The sequence below is a fragment of the Pteropus vampyrus genome, unplaced genomic scaffold (assembly GCF_000151845.1).
Source record: "Pteropus vampyrus isolate Shadow unplaced genomic scaffold, Pvam_2.0 Scaffold2, whole genome shotgun sequence".
In the NCBI taxonomy this organism is placed as follows: Eukaryota; Metazoa; Chordata; class Mammalia; order Chiroptera; family Pteropodidae; genus Pteropus; species Pteropus vampyrus.
This window is the reverse complement of record NW_011888783.1, coordinates 27,431,956-27,443,229: the sequence shown is the minus strand read 5'-3', so window position 1 is coordinate 27,443,229 and position 11,274 is coordinate 27,431,956. Positions and strand designations below refer to the sequence as shown.

At 32.9% G+C, this 11,274-nt stretch overlaps 1 protein-coding gene across 21 annotated transcripts in view; it reads right to left on the bottom strand.

Annotated features, from left to right (window-relative positions):
- The window catches only part of BAZ2B (bromodomain adjacent to zinc finger domain 2B), a 292,747-nt gene that overhangs the window by 130,792 nt on the left and 150,681 nt on the right, over nucleotides 1-11,274 (bottom strand). The gene's annotated exons all lie outside the window — the stretch shown is intronic.

The window sequence follows — 11,274 nt, the reverse complement described above, 5'->3', positions numbered from 1 at the left end:
TGATGTGAACAACAGGAAAAAACGTGCAGATGATGATGAAGGAATTATGAATAATTTAATTCATTATAGATCCTTCTCATGTTCTAAAGTAGTAGTCCTCAACCAGAGGTGACTTTGTAGACCCACTTCATCCACTAGGAAACATGTGGCAATGTCTGAGATATTTTTGATTGTCACAACTGAAAGGATGCTAATGGGGTTGCATAGATAAGAGTCCAAGAATGCTGCTAAACACTCTACAATACCCAGGAAATCCCACAGAGAGATTACCTGATCCAAAATATTAGTACTGCTAAGGTTTAGAAATCCTGATCAAAAGTATAAAAACCTGTATTACTTGTAATTCAATTAACCAAAACTTTCTGTCAAGTAGTAATGCTATATAATTGTTACAATAAAATGATTCAAGCTGATTTAGTACCATTGCAATAAATGAGAAAATTATATTCAATCTATCTTTTGTGTCAGCTCACCTCTAGAGTCTATTGATTTTACATTTTGTCCTAATTATATAAACCTGATAATGTATGATACACAACACATATCATAATGCTCACTCATACTGGGTAACATGAACTTTCTATATTTTACTAAGATAATATTTACCTATAACAATTCTGAGAATGAACAAAAATCAGAAGTACTAAAAACAACTTCTCTGCTCGATGATTTTCTATACTCCAAAAAGATGCAATGATCAGTTGTTAATGATAATACTGTTCAAATGCATGCATATCAAATGTTCTTTTTTGTGTAATCATAGAATTTATGAACACTGACAGCTGTTAGGTGTAAGCTCAAATAGGTGCAAATATGGAAGGGCAAGACATATTTGCTAAGACATATAATCGTGATCAGCTGCCCAATATTTCAGTTTCACTGAAAATTCCTTTACTATGAAAGTATAGCTATAGAATAGACTGCGGATTCAGAAACTAAACATAAAATAGACTTAGATATTTCTCCTGGAAGGACTTTCTTAAAGAGTGTCTTTGTCTTTGCTAACAATATCAAAAGTTCTCTGTGAGAGTTCAAAGCACGTAAGTAGATTTGGTGAACCCTTACTTTTCCTTACAATGTAACTTCAAGTGAAAAACAATAATTAGAAAGAATATCAGATGGTCACTGTGCTGCTTCTTTCGGTTTAGTAGGACAACAATAGAGATTTTACAAGTCCATTATTTTCTGAAAGTTCTGATAAAGGCTTTTATATAACTATTTCTTTAGATAATTTCTAGGCAACTGACCATTTTGACAAATAATACTTCAAGATATTAAACAAAACAAAAGAAAAAATAAGAAACAAATAAAAATTACTCTGTTAAGGGATTCTGAGAAATAAGATTTGAGGCAGAACTTATTAGACAGCAAATGAAATTATTCTCTGAATAAGATTCCAAAGTTTAATAATTCTATTAAATTTTTTTATTTGCCTACATTCAGAAATAGTTATTTGAAGGCATTAAGTATAGTATATTGTGGTTTTAAATATGAATATATAAATCAGATCAATTTATTTTACTCCTTAACACATTTTAACTACCATTGTAAGCAGTCAAACAATTATATCTCCAAATGAAAATGGGCAGGCAATCAGGTACCCTGTATTGCATGCAGCCTGTGATTTGGAGCAAGTCTCAGACACCTCTACATACTAGTTTCCTTATTTGAAAAATGATAGGATCAAATTAAACTACACTTCAAGTCCTTATCTGAGTTTTACCAAGTCAATGGTAAAAAAAAAAACAAACAAAAATCCTTCACATTCCATTAAAATATATAACAATTTAATACTACTTTTTTCTTATCATCCCTTTCATTGCCCTTAGTTTTATCTCCAAATGTGTATCATGCTAAATTACAGATTATTGTTAAATCTTTTAAAGATTTATTTTTGTCTTATTTATATCTCAAGAAACTTTATGATGAGAAAATTATCCAAGAGTAAAGCACTGATTTTCATACTGCTCAGTAAATATCTATTCAGGGAGAATTCTTTTTCAACCTAAGGATTAAGTATACTCTTGCAGTGAGGAAGAGGTTATCCTAAGATATAAGAAAAAGTATGAAAGAATATTAAAGGAAGATCTGAGCAAGATTTACCATGTATGAATCAACTAAACCACAGGTAGAATCTATGAATTTCAATATTGACTAGAATTAGAAATTTCTAACAAGGATACAAAGGTTAGAAGGGTGAAAAAAGAGAGAGAGGCTGGTTAATGGATCTTTTTTCCTACAAATGCAAGAAGTCTTCTCTCCCCTGCTCCTCCCAAAAAACAAGCAAAAAGACTTAAAGCTTTGCTTAAACTAAAGGAAACAATTAAAATTAACTGGAATTTTGAAGACATTAATGGATAATTACTAAGGCCAATGCACAACAACAGACTGAGAAAACAAAGTAGAGTAACAAAGAGAAATCATGTCACTCTATATAGGACACATACACTCAGAAGCCAAGGAAAGATACCCAAAACTACACATCAGATGAACTAGAATAAAAACTCCCTTTCAATCAAGAAGCAGGGAAATAACACATTTCTTATAGAACAAAATGAGGGTAAGAGTTTATGAATGCCATGTAACAATAGTTTTGTCCTGGCCATCATAACGTTAGGTTTGTGTTTCTAATATTATCACGCTCCTAATCAAGTCTTTAATTTATTCAAGAAATATATCCATATATATGCGTAAAGATATATGTAAAGGATATTTATTACCACATATTAATTACAAAAGACTTTAAAAACAAAAAATTCCATCAGGAATTATTATGGTACATTTCTTTAATAGAATATTATACAGCTGTTATAAAAGAATGAGGTAGATTTATACAAGCTAATTTGTTAAATGAAAAGAGTGAAGCAAGAAGGAATAAAAACGGCAAGATGTGTGATTAAAAAGGGGAGATATGTTCTTATGCTTGTATTCTCAGAATATTTCTGGAAAAATATATAAGAAACTGGTAACTGTGTTTACTTTTAGGTAAAGTGACTGGGGAATGGGAAGCTAGGATGGGGAAATTATTTTTCATTATATATCTTCTACCTTTGAGTGATTTAGGATGTACTTGTATTAATGACAATTAAATAAATTTTTAAAAAGATAAAGTTCTAAAGATTTGTTATTGCTAGATATTACCTTTCAAAATATTCTCCAAGTAGTTCTGATTCAAGGTGATCCTCCTGGCATATACTAAGTCTACAACTACATATGGAACAACTTCCACTCAATAAAACATAAAGGCTCACTGAGTGACAACTACACATCAGGCAACAAAAAGAAAACCACACCGAAGTGGTAGGAGAGGCTGGAACACAAACATGCCATAAACCCCACCCTGGTTGAGGTGCCCCACAACCAGGAGGGAACTGAAAACCCAGAGCTTCTTTATGAGGAGTGAAGGGTTTGAACCCCACATTAAGCATTCTACCTTTTATGAGATACACTTGAAAGAAGAGCCCCAAACATCTAACTTTGAAAACTGACAGGGCTCACGTCTGAAGACTCATGAGACTGTAGTGATCTGATAAAGTGTTCTTAATGGGCTTGCTCCGGGGCCTACCTGTCCCAGGCCCCAGCTCAGAGGCAGGTGATCGAGCCCAGACTTAAAGTGAAGGAGGCTCACGTCCTTATATAAAGTGTTGGCCTGAGGGGAAGGCATCCAATCTAATACATACATCTATGATCCTGCTGGAAAACTTACTGGAATGGAGACTGGCTGGCGCCATTGTCCTTTACTTTTGCTGTACTCCAGAACACCAGTATCTCTTAACCCTGAGATAACTGAGATTTTTCCAATGTCCCCTCATCTTTATGACCAGATGAGAGAAGAAGTAGTGAGAAAGAAGAGCTAGAGGGAAGAGAAGAGGCGGGAGGGAGCAAAGTAAGGGAGGAAGGTCGGGAGGGAGGGAGACTAAGATTTTGGAGAGATACAGCATCACTGATAGACCAGGAATAAAAAAGATCTTTGTCTTGAAGTAATTTTTAAATGATGTGTCTTCATGAAAGAAAAATTTTGCCCTTTACCCCCATCCTCAATGTAGGATGGTCCATGCCCCTCTGTGCTTTCTCTGTGCTTTACTCAAGCTTTCTCTATATAGACTGTCTAATTTGCCAGATAGATTCCTTGCTGTTGAGGTAATCCTTGACCCTCAACAGTGGGTCACACGATTACTGCTCTAGTCAAAGCTGTATGAACCAGACGTGACCCAAGGAGATGATGGCTAGTCATAAATCTATGACAAATACTAGCTGCCTCTAAAAGATGCTATGATATAATCAGATTCTCTCTGACACAGACATTTTAACTAATAGAAACAGGGCAACTTGTTGCTAAATGGGAGATCATAAAGGCTGTGGTCCTAAGAATATACAAGATTTTTTAAAAAGTTGGAAAAAAATGTTGGAAGAGCAGATGTACAAAGAAGCTGAGAGGTCCTGAGAGAGAGATGAGAGTATGGCCAATCTCAGGTCTTTCTCCTGGACATGCCTTTTTTTATTTTCTTATATTCCCTGAGACGTCTCTATCCTTCCAAATCTATCCTTTCAGTTTTTTAGTGGGTTATTGTTACCTGCAACTCAAAGAGACTGGCAAAAAACTTTCTAACAAATATCATCAAGCTCTATCTGACTAATCCTCGGCCCCAACTTCCCGTCTTTGAAATATAGAGAGCCCTTTAGTTTCTACCCAGGAAGCTACTAATTACATTGACTTTTTACTGCTCTGTATTTGTTTTATGAATCCACTGTATTATTCAACACATAGCCAGTATGTCTGATGAATCTTAGTTTCTCAATCAGTAAAATGGGGTTAACTACACCTGCTTCAAAGAGCTATTGTAAAAAGAATGCCTAGCATACTTCCTGCTAGGTATTTTGTTCTTTTCTGTTTGGCCAGAATTCTCTTTTACGACATTGCAAATATCCAAAAATTCCCAACTAGTTACAATAATTCCCTCCACCATTCTTTTAACCATAAAATTTAGTCAAATTATATACTAAATTATCTTTTCAAATATGCCTTTTCCACTTTCCTAATTTCTTATTATTTTCTGAATTGAAAAGAATTTGTCCATGTCTTATTATTGTACTGACAGGCCCAAATATTAATATCATATTCGTAATTTTTATTTGGAAGATTCAAGACCCCTTGCCCATGTATAACACTGCTCAGAAAGAATTTAATTGTCTACCTCCACAATACGAGCATACATCCCAAATGTGTCTTGACATGACCTGCACTAAATACATGAAAACAATTAACAGTTAAATACAATGATTTAATGAACATAACTGAGCCAATTTTTTTGAGTATTTCTGCAAAGTAAAACAAAGTACCAACTCAATAACAAAATCATTCTAAAAATGAACACTGAGACGATAAAAATGTTTAAGTATCTTAAAAATAGCTTCCGTATTACTAAAACAATAAATGTAGTCTAATGATAGAACCATATACACCTATTGGAACTACAAAACTGTCTGTATTTTAAATGCTCATCTACATATTCCACTTCAAATGTTTGATAGTTAAGAATATTTGGTTTCCACAAAAGACTAAACACTGAGTTATCACATGACCCAGCAATTCTTTTCCTAAATATATTCCCAAGAGAAATAAAAACATACATGCAAACAAAAACTTGTACACGAATATGGCAATAACCCAAATGACAATCAACTGATAGATAAGTACAATGTGGTATACCCATACGATTCGGCAATAAAAAGGAATGGAGCATTGATACATGCTACAACATTGAAGAACCTTGAAAACGTTATGCTAAATGAAAGAAACCAGTCACGAATGACCATATATTGCATGATTCCATTTATATTAAATGTCCAGAAAAGGCAAATCTATAAACACAGAAGGTAGATTAGTGGTTGCCTTTGATTATGGGAAAGTAGGAGAAAAATAGGGAGTGCCTGCTAATAGGTACTGGGGATTTGGGGACAAGAATGATGAAAGTATTTAATTGTGATAATGGTTGCACAACTCTGTGAATACACTAAAAACTGGATTGTATACTATAAATGGGTGAACTGTATGGTATGTAAATTATATGTCCATAAAACTGTTATATTATAAAAGAATATTTGGATCTCATGTTAACAGAATGCTATAGACTTAATACATTCTCTACTGAAATTTTAAAGTCAGTATTCTCAATTCTAGCCTCTATATCCAAGACTAAATGTAGAATGTTCTTAATATGATCTTTCATGTGTTACTTATCAAATCTCTCCGGCACTTATTCATTTAGTTATTTTTGCAACTCCATATATGTTATACAAACACATATGTGTGTGTGTGTGTGTGTGTGTGTGTGTGTGTGTGTGTGTGTGTGTGTGTGTGTATTCATTTAACTTGCTAGAGCAATATTAATTTAGTTTGGGGACTTACAAATTTATCCAACATTATAAATTCCTAAGTACTTAGAAGACTTGTTCTGCAACTTCATTCTAATAGTCACATGACAAGCTAGATTTTTATGATAGAAGGATTTAACGGAGTTAAATAAGACTGAGATTCTAAAATACATATACTATTCACCATCTTCTGCTGGTTCTATTTCCTAAATATCTTCTATCTATTACTACCATCATCTTAGCACAATCCTACATCAGTTCTGACTGGAAATACTGCAATGGACTTCTAAAGGGTCTCTCTGCTTCTCTTTTTCTCCAATCTTTCCCCACGCAGCCACAATAATGCTATTTTTAAAAAATAGTAACCCTTTCAATATACAAATCTGATCCCGCCACTCTCATACTTAAAATCTTTCAGTATCTCTACATCACAGGTATGGCAAAATCACAGGTGTTCTATTGGCATAAAGAGCTCTTCTTAATGAGGCCTCTGACTTTCTCTTTGGTCTTGCTCTCTTCTCATACACTAAGTGACCAAACTTATTGCCATTCCACAAATATACTATGGTCTCCCCTGTATTCATACTATGTATTGGTACATGTTCACTATCCCTCACATGTCTTTTCCTCTATTCCCTGCTAAATTCTTATACATCTCATGTATTACCTACTCTGGGGAACCATTCTGACTTACTAAGAGAGTCTTAAGTATGCCTTTTTTGTTGTGCTTGTATATTCCCTAATCAAAGCACTTACAACATAGTACTGTATAGCAATTTTCCGTTTTCATATCTGGCTTTCTACCACACTGTGAGAACCTTGAGAAGCATGGACTATTGCTTTTTATCTTTAGAGCCTCATAATCTAGAATATAAGAACATAATAAAAGGCTCTGAATGAAAATGCATAACCATAAAAATTTATATGGAACTTGAATATTTGCAAAATAGTTTGCAAACAGGGGTGGCTCCATAGTATAGTGGGTAGCACGTCTGCTTTACACACATAAGGTTCTGGGTTTGGGCCCCAGGTGGAGCCATGGACCATACCCCGGGTGTACCAGGCCCCGGGTGCATGCCATGAGCGTGTGGGAAGAGATGCCCCACTTTCAGAGATCCAGTTCTTAAAAAGAAATGGCAACATCCATAGGTCAGGGGTGGAAGTGTCGGGGGGAGGGGGGGAAGAAATAAAGAAGGGGAAAAAAAAATAGTTTGCAAATATATTCTCATTTTATCCTAAGAACAACTCTTGAAGTAGGTAGGTTTGGTATTATTAATTCAATTTCACGGATGAGGAATTCTGAGTTAACATCTATAATCAATGGTAAGTCAGTTTCTAAAAAAAATGAGAAAAAAGATTTATTTCTTAAAATTTTTTATAAGGGATAAGAATAAGCAGGAATAATTTTTTTAAGTTTTCATAAATACACTTGGTAATAACTAAACAAACTGCTTATCAATTTTCAATTACTGAAGTGAAAAACTTTTGACCAAGACCCACATATTTCCTTTAACCTATTATTCCAAACTCAACAACAAATATTAAGGACTTGTAATAGAGGGATATATACTTGTCAATCGTAATCCTAATATGAACTCATTCTTCTGCATCTACTTGATTCTACTCTCGTTCTGTCACTCCTATCAACTTTTCATTCTTCCCCATTTTTCTGATTTGACTATTCTACTTATTGTTTGTGTAAAACCTGGACATACCATAATAACTATTTTGATACCCTATACTAACTCCAGTTTCTGCTGCTTTGTTGGACATCCTCAGATCCTTGTAAAAGTTAGTGCAAATTAGTCTTTATCCTGCACTCCAAGTCTTTTATCAGTTAACCCAATCTCGCTATCATAATAGAAAAAAATCACTTACTTCATCATAATGTTGAAGTAGTCTCCACTCTGTTGTAAGTATAAATACCAATTTATTCAAATGATCCTTTTTGAGCTTCTGTAATTTTATACTTCAAAGCCACAAAATTTATCATTGCTTATGTTTTCTTATCTATATAAAAAACTGAATTTCTATTTGGTGATTATAAATATTCTAAATAAATAGCAGAAGGGTACAATAATAACCAACCACTCATTAATAGCATTTGACATTGGGCAATTTAACATCTTTATTATAGTTTCCTATAGGCTTGGGACTTGACTTTTCAAAATATATCAGTAATACTTTTTTAAAAAACCTTCTCCTGCAAGCTAAGTCAAAAAGTTCCAATGTCCCATCACACTGAGGCCTTTTCTGGCCATATTATTTTAAAATGATAACCACATCGCTAACACTATTTCTCCTTTTATCATCTAAATTACTATATATTTTATTATTTTTCTTATTTATTGTCTGACTCTCTCACAAGACTATTGACTAACATATCTATTTCATTCACTATAGTATCTTCAGAAGCCTAAAACAATCCTGGCACAGACAATGTGCTCAATGAATATTTGTTGAATAAATGAAAGAAAGAATGAATGAACAGCTATCTAAGAGGACTGACAAGTTGAGGAACTCTTTAATTCGAAAAAGTCATTAACTTAAGAAAGTAAATCAAAAAATCTCTTCAAAAAGTTTCCAAAAACTAGTCAAGTAAACTGAAAATAAACCGATGTATTTGTAAAATTGATAATTAAAGCAAAAGCATCACTCTTGACTAAGATATTTATCCTATCATTCAATAAGCCTGACTTGTAAAGCACACAGTGCAGATTCTTCTGTTGGCACTTCGACCACCTCTCCTAGTTTTAATAAACTATTAAAACCTAAAAATTTAACTTGATATTCAAATCATCTATTTGTACTATAAACTCTTTTCCATATTTATACCAAACTTCTCAACTTCATTACAGGTAAAGAGTTATATACTCTGCTAGTTCGTTTGTGTTAGTTATTTTTATTTTACTCGAAAAGTAGCAATACTCTGGGGTCAGTTGAGTCACACTTGGTTTATGAGTTTCATATTAAACCTCTATCTCAAGATATATATTGGAGTTCCAGAGAAGACAGATGAGATTCCACTCAGCTTATAAAGCAAAATAATTTTCATATGGAATACTATACACAAATATATAAAAGCACAAGTCCAGAACATTCCTCTAACCAAGTTTCACATGAATGTATTTGGTTCTGCTATTCAATCTATATATAGGTTATGTGTTAAACAAAGGTACAGAGAACAATTATGTTTCAAAATTGGCCTTAGTAAAGAGAACTTGATTTACAAAGCCACATATTTATTATATAAACACAATCAATTTATTTTAAATCTTGACAGGCAGAAGTTACATTATGAAAATGACTTAACATTCTCAGGTAAAAATAATAAAGGGAGGGACTTACCCACTTAGAGAAAATTTGGCCAATAAACATCTTAATTTAGAATCTAATGAAACAAAGGAGTGTATGATTTATTTCAAAGTAAAAGAAAATTCTAGCATAGTTGGAATTTCACTTACTAGGTTTTCAAATATTCCGTTAAATGAATTCTTTACTACATAAAAGAGGTTTACCCTGGAATTCCTTTAATGCAATGATTCCCAACCCTGGCTGTATCTTAGAAACACCAGGGGGATCTTAAAAATATTTATACCCATGCCAAGGCCCACCTCCAGACTAACTATATCAGAATCTCTGGGAGTGGGGCTTATGCATTAACAGTTCTGGAAAGCTCTTGAGGAAATTTTAATGGGTAACCAGGGTTGAGAATCATTGCCATAGTGCTTTAAAAACCTTCAGTTCAAAATTGCTAGATTATATCAATTTTGAGTTTCAAATGAAAATAATAATTAATTAGTATTCACTGCACTATAGTGTGCACTGGCCTGGTATATAATATTAAGAATGTTATAAAACTGAATAAATAAAAAGGAAAGAAGGAAGGGAGGAAGAAAAAAGAAGAAAGAAATCTGCTAAAATTTGATAACCATGTTCTATAAAACATTACAGCAAAATTGAGATTGCATACAACCAGAGGGCTTAATTATTTTGTTAAAATTCACTTTAAAAGGTGGCTCTTTACACATACACATTTTCATGCATAACACATGGTTTTCTGTTTCCTTTCTTTTTTTTTTCCTTTTAGAAAAAGTATATGGTATATACGCTGAAGCCAATATTCATTTAATCTAATCTTTAACATACTCTGTAGTATAAAAGAATAAAAATTAATGCTCGATGCAGTCATCGTGGAAAACAGTTTGACAGTTCTTTAAAAAACTAAACATAAAATTATCTCATGACCTAGCAATTCCATTTCCAGGTACACAAATACACAAAAGAATTGCAAGCAGAGACCAGAATAAATATTTTTACATCTAAATGTCTATCAACAGATGAATGGATAATTAAATGTGTTATATACATGTGTATATATATATATATATATATATATGTATGTTTATATTTACATAATGGTATATTACTGAGGTCTAAAAAGCAATGAAGTTCTGATACATGCTATAACATGAATGAACCTTGAAAACAAGCATTATACTAAGTAAAATAAACCTGACACAAAAGAATTATTAAATATTCCACTTATAGGAAATATCTAGAATTGGCAAATTCATGAGGACAGAAAGTATGCAGATTCAAGTTTACCAGGGACTGAGAGATGGCGGAAATAGACAGTTAGCACTTAATGGGTATAGAGTTTTTGTTTGGAGTTATGAAAAAATTTTGGAAATAGACGTGATGATGGTTGCACAAAACTGTGAATATAATTAATGCCAATGAATTGTAAACTTAAAAATTGTTAAAATGGCAACTTTTATGTTATATATTTTATCACAACTTAATAAACTTAATAATATAAGAAACCAAAACAACCACTGGATTGTACCCTTTAAATAGGTAAACTATATGGTGTGTGAATTATATGTCAATAAAAAT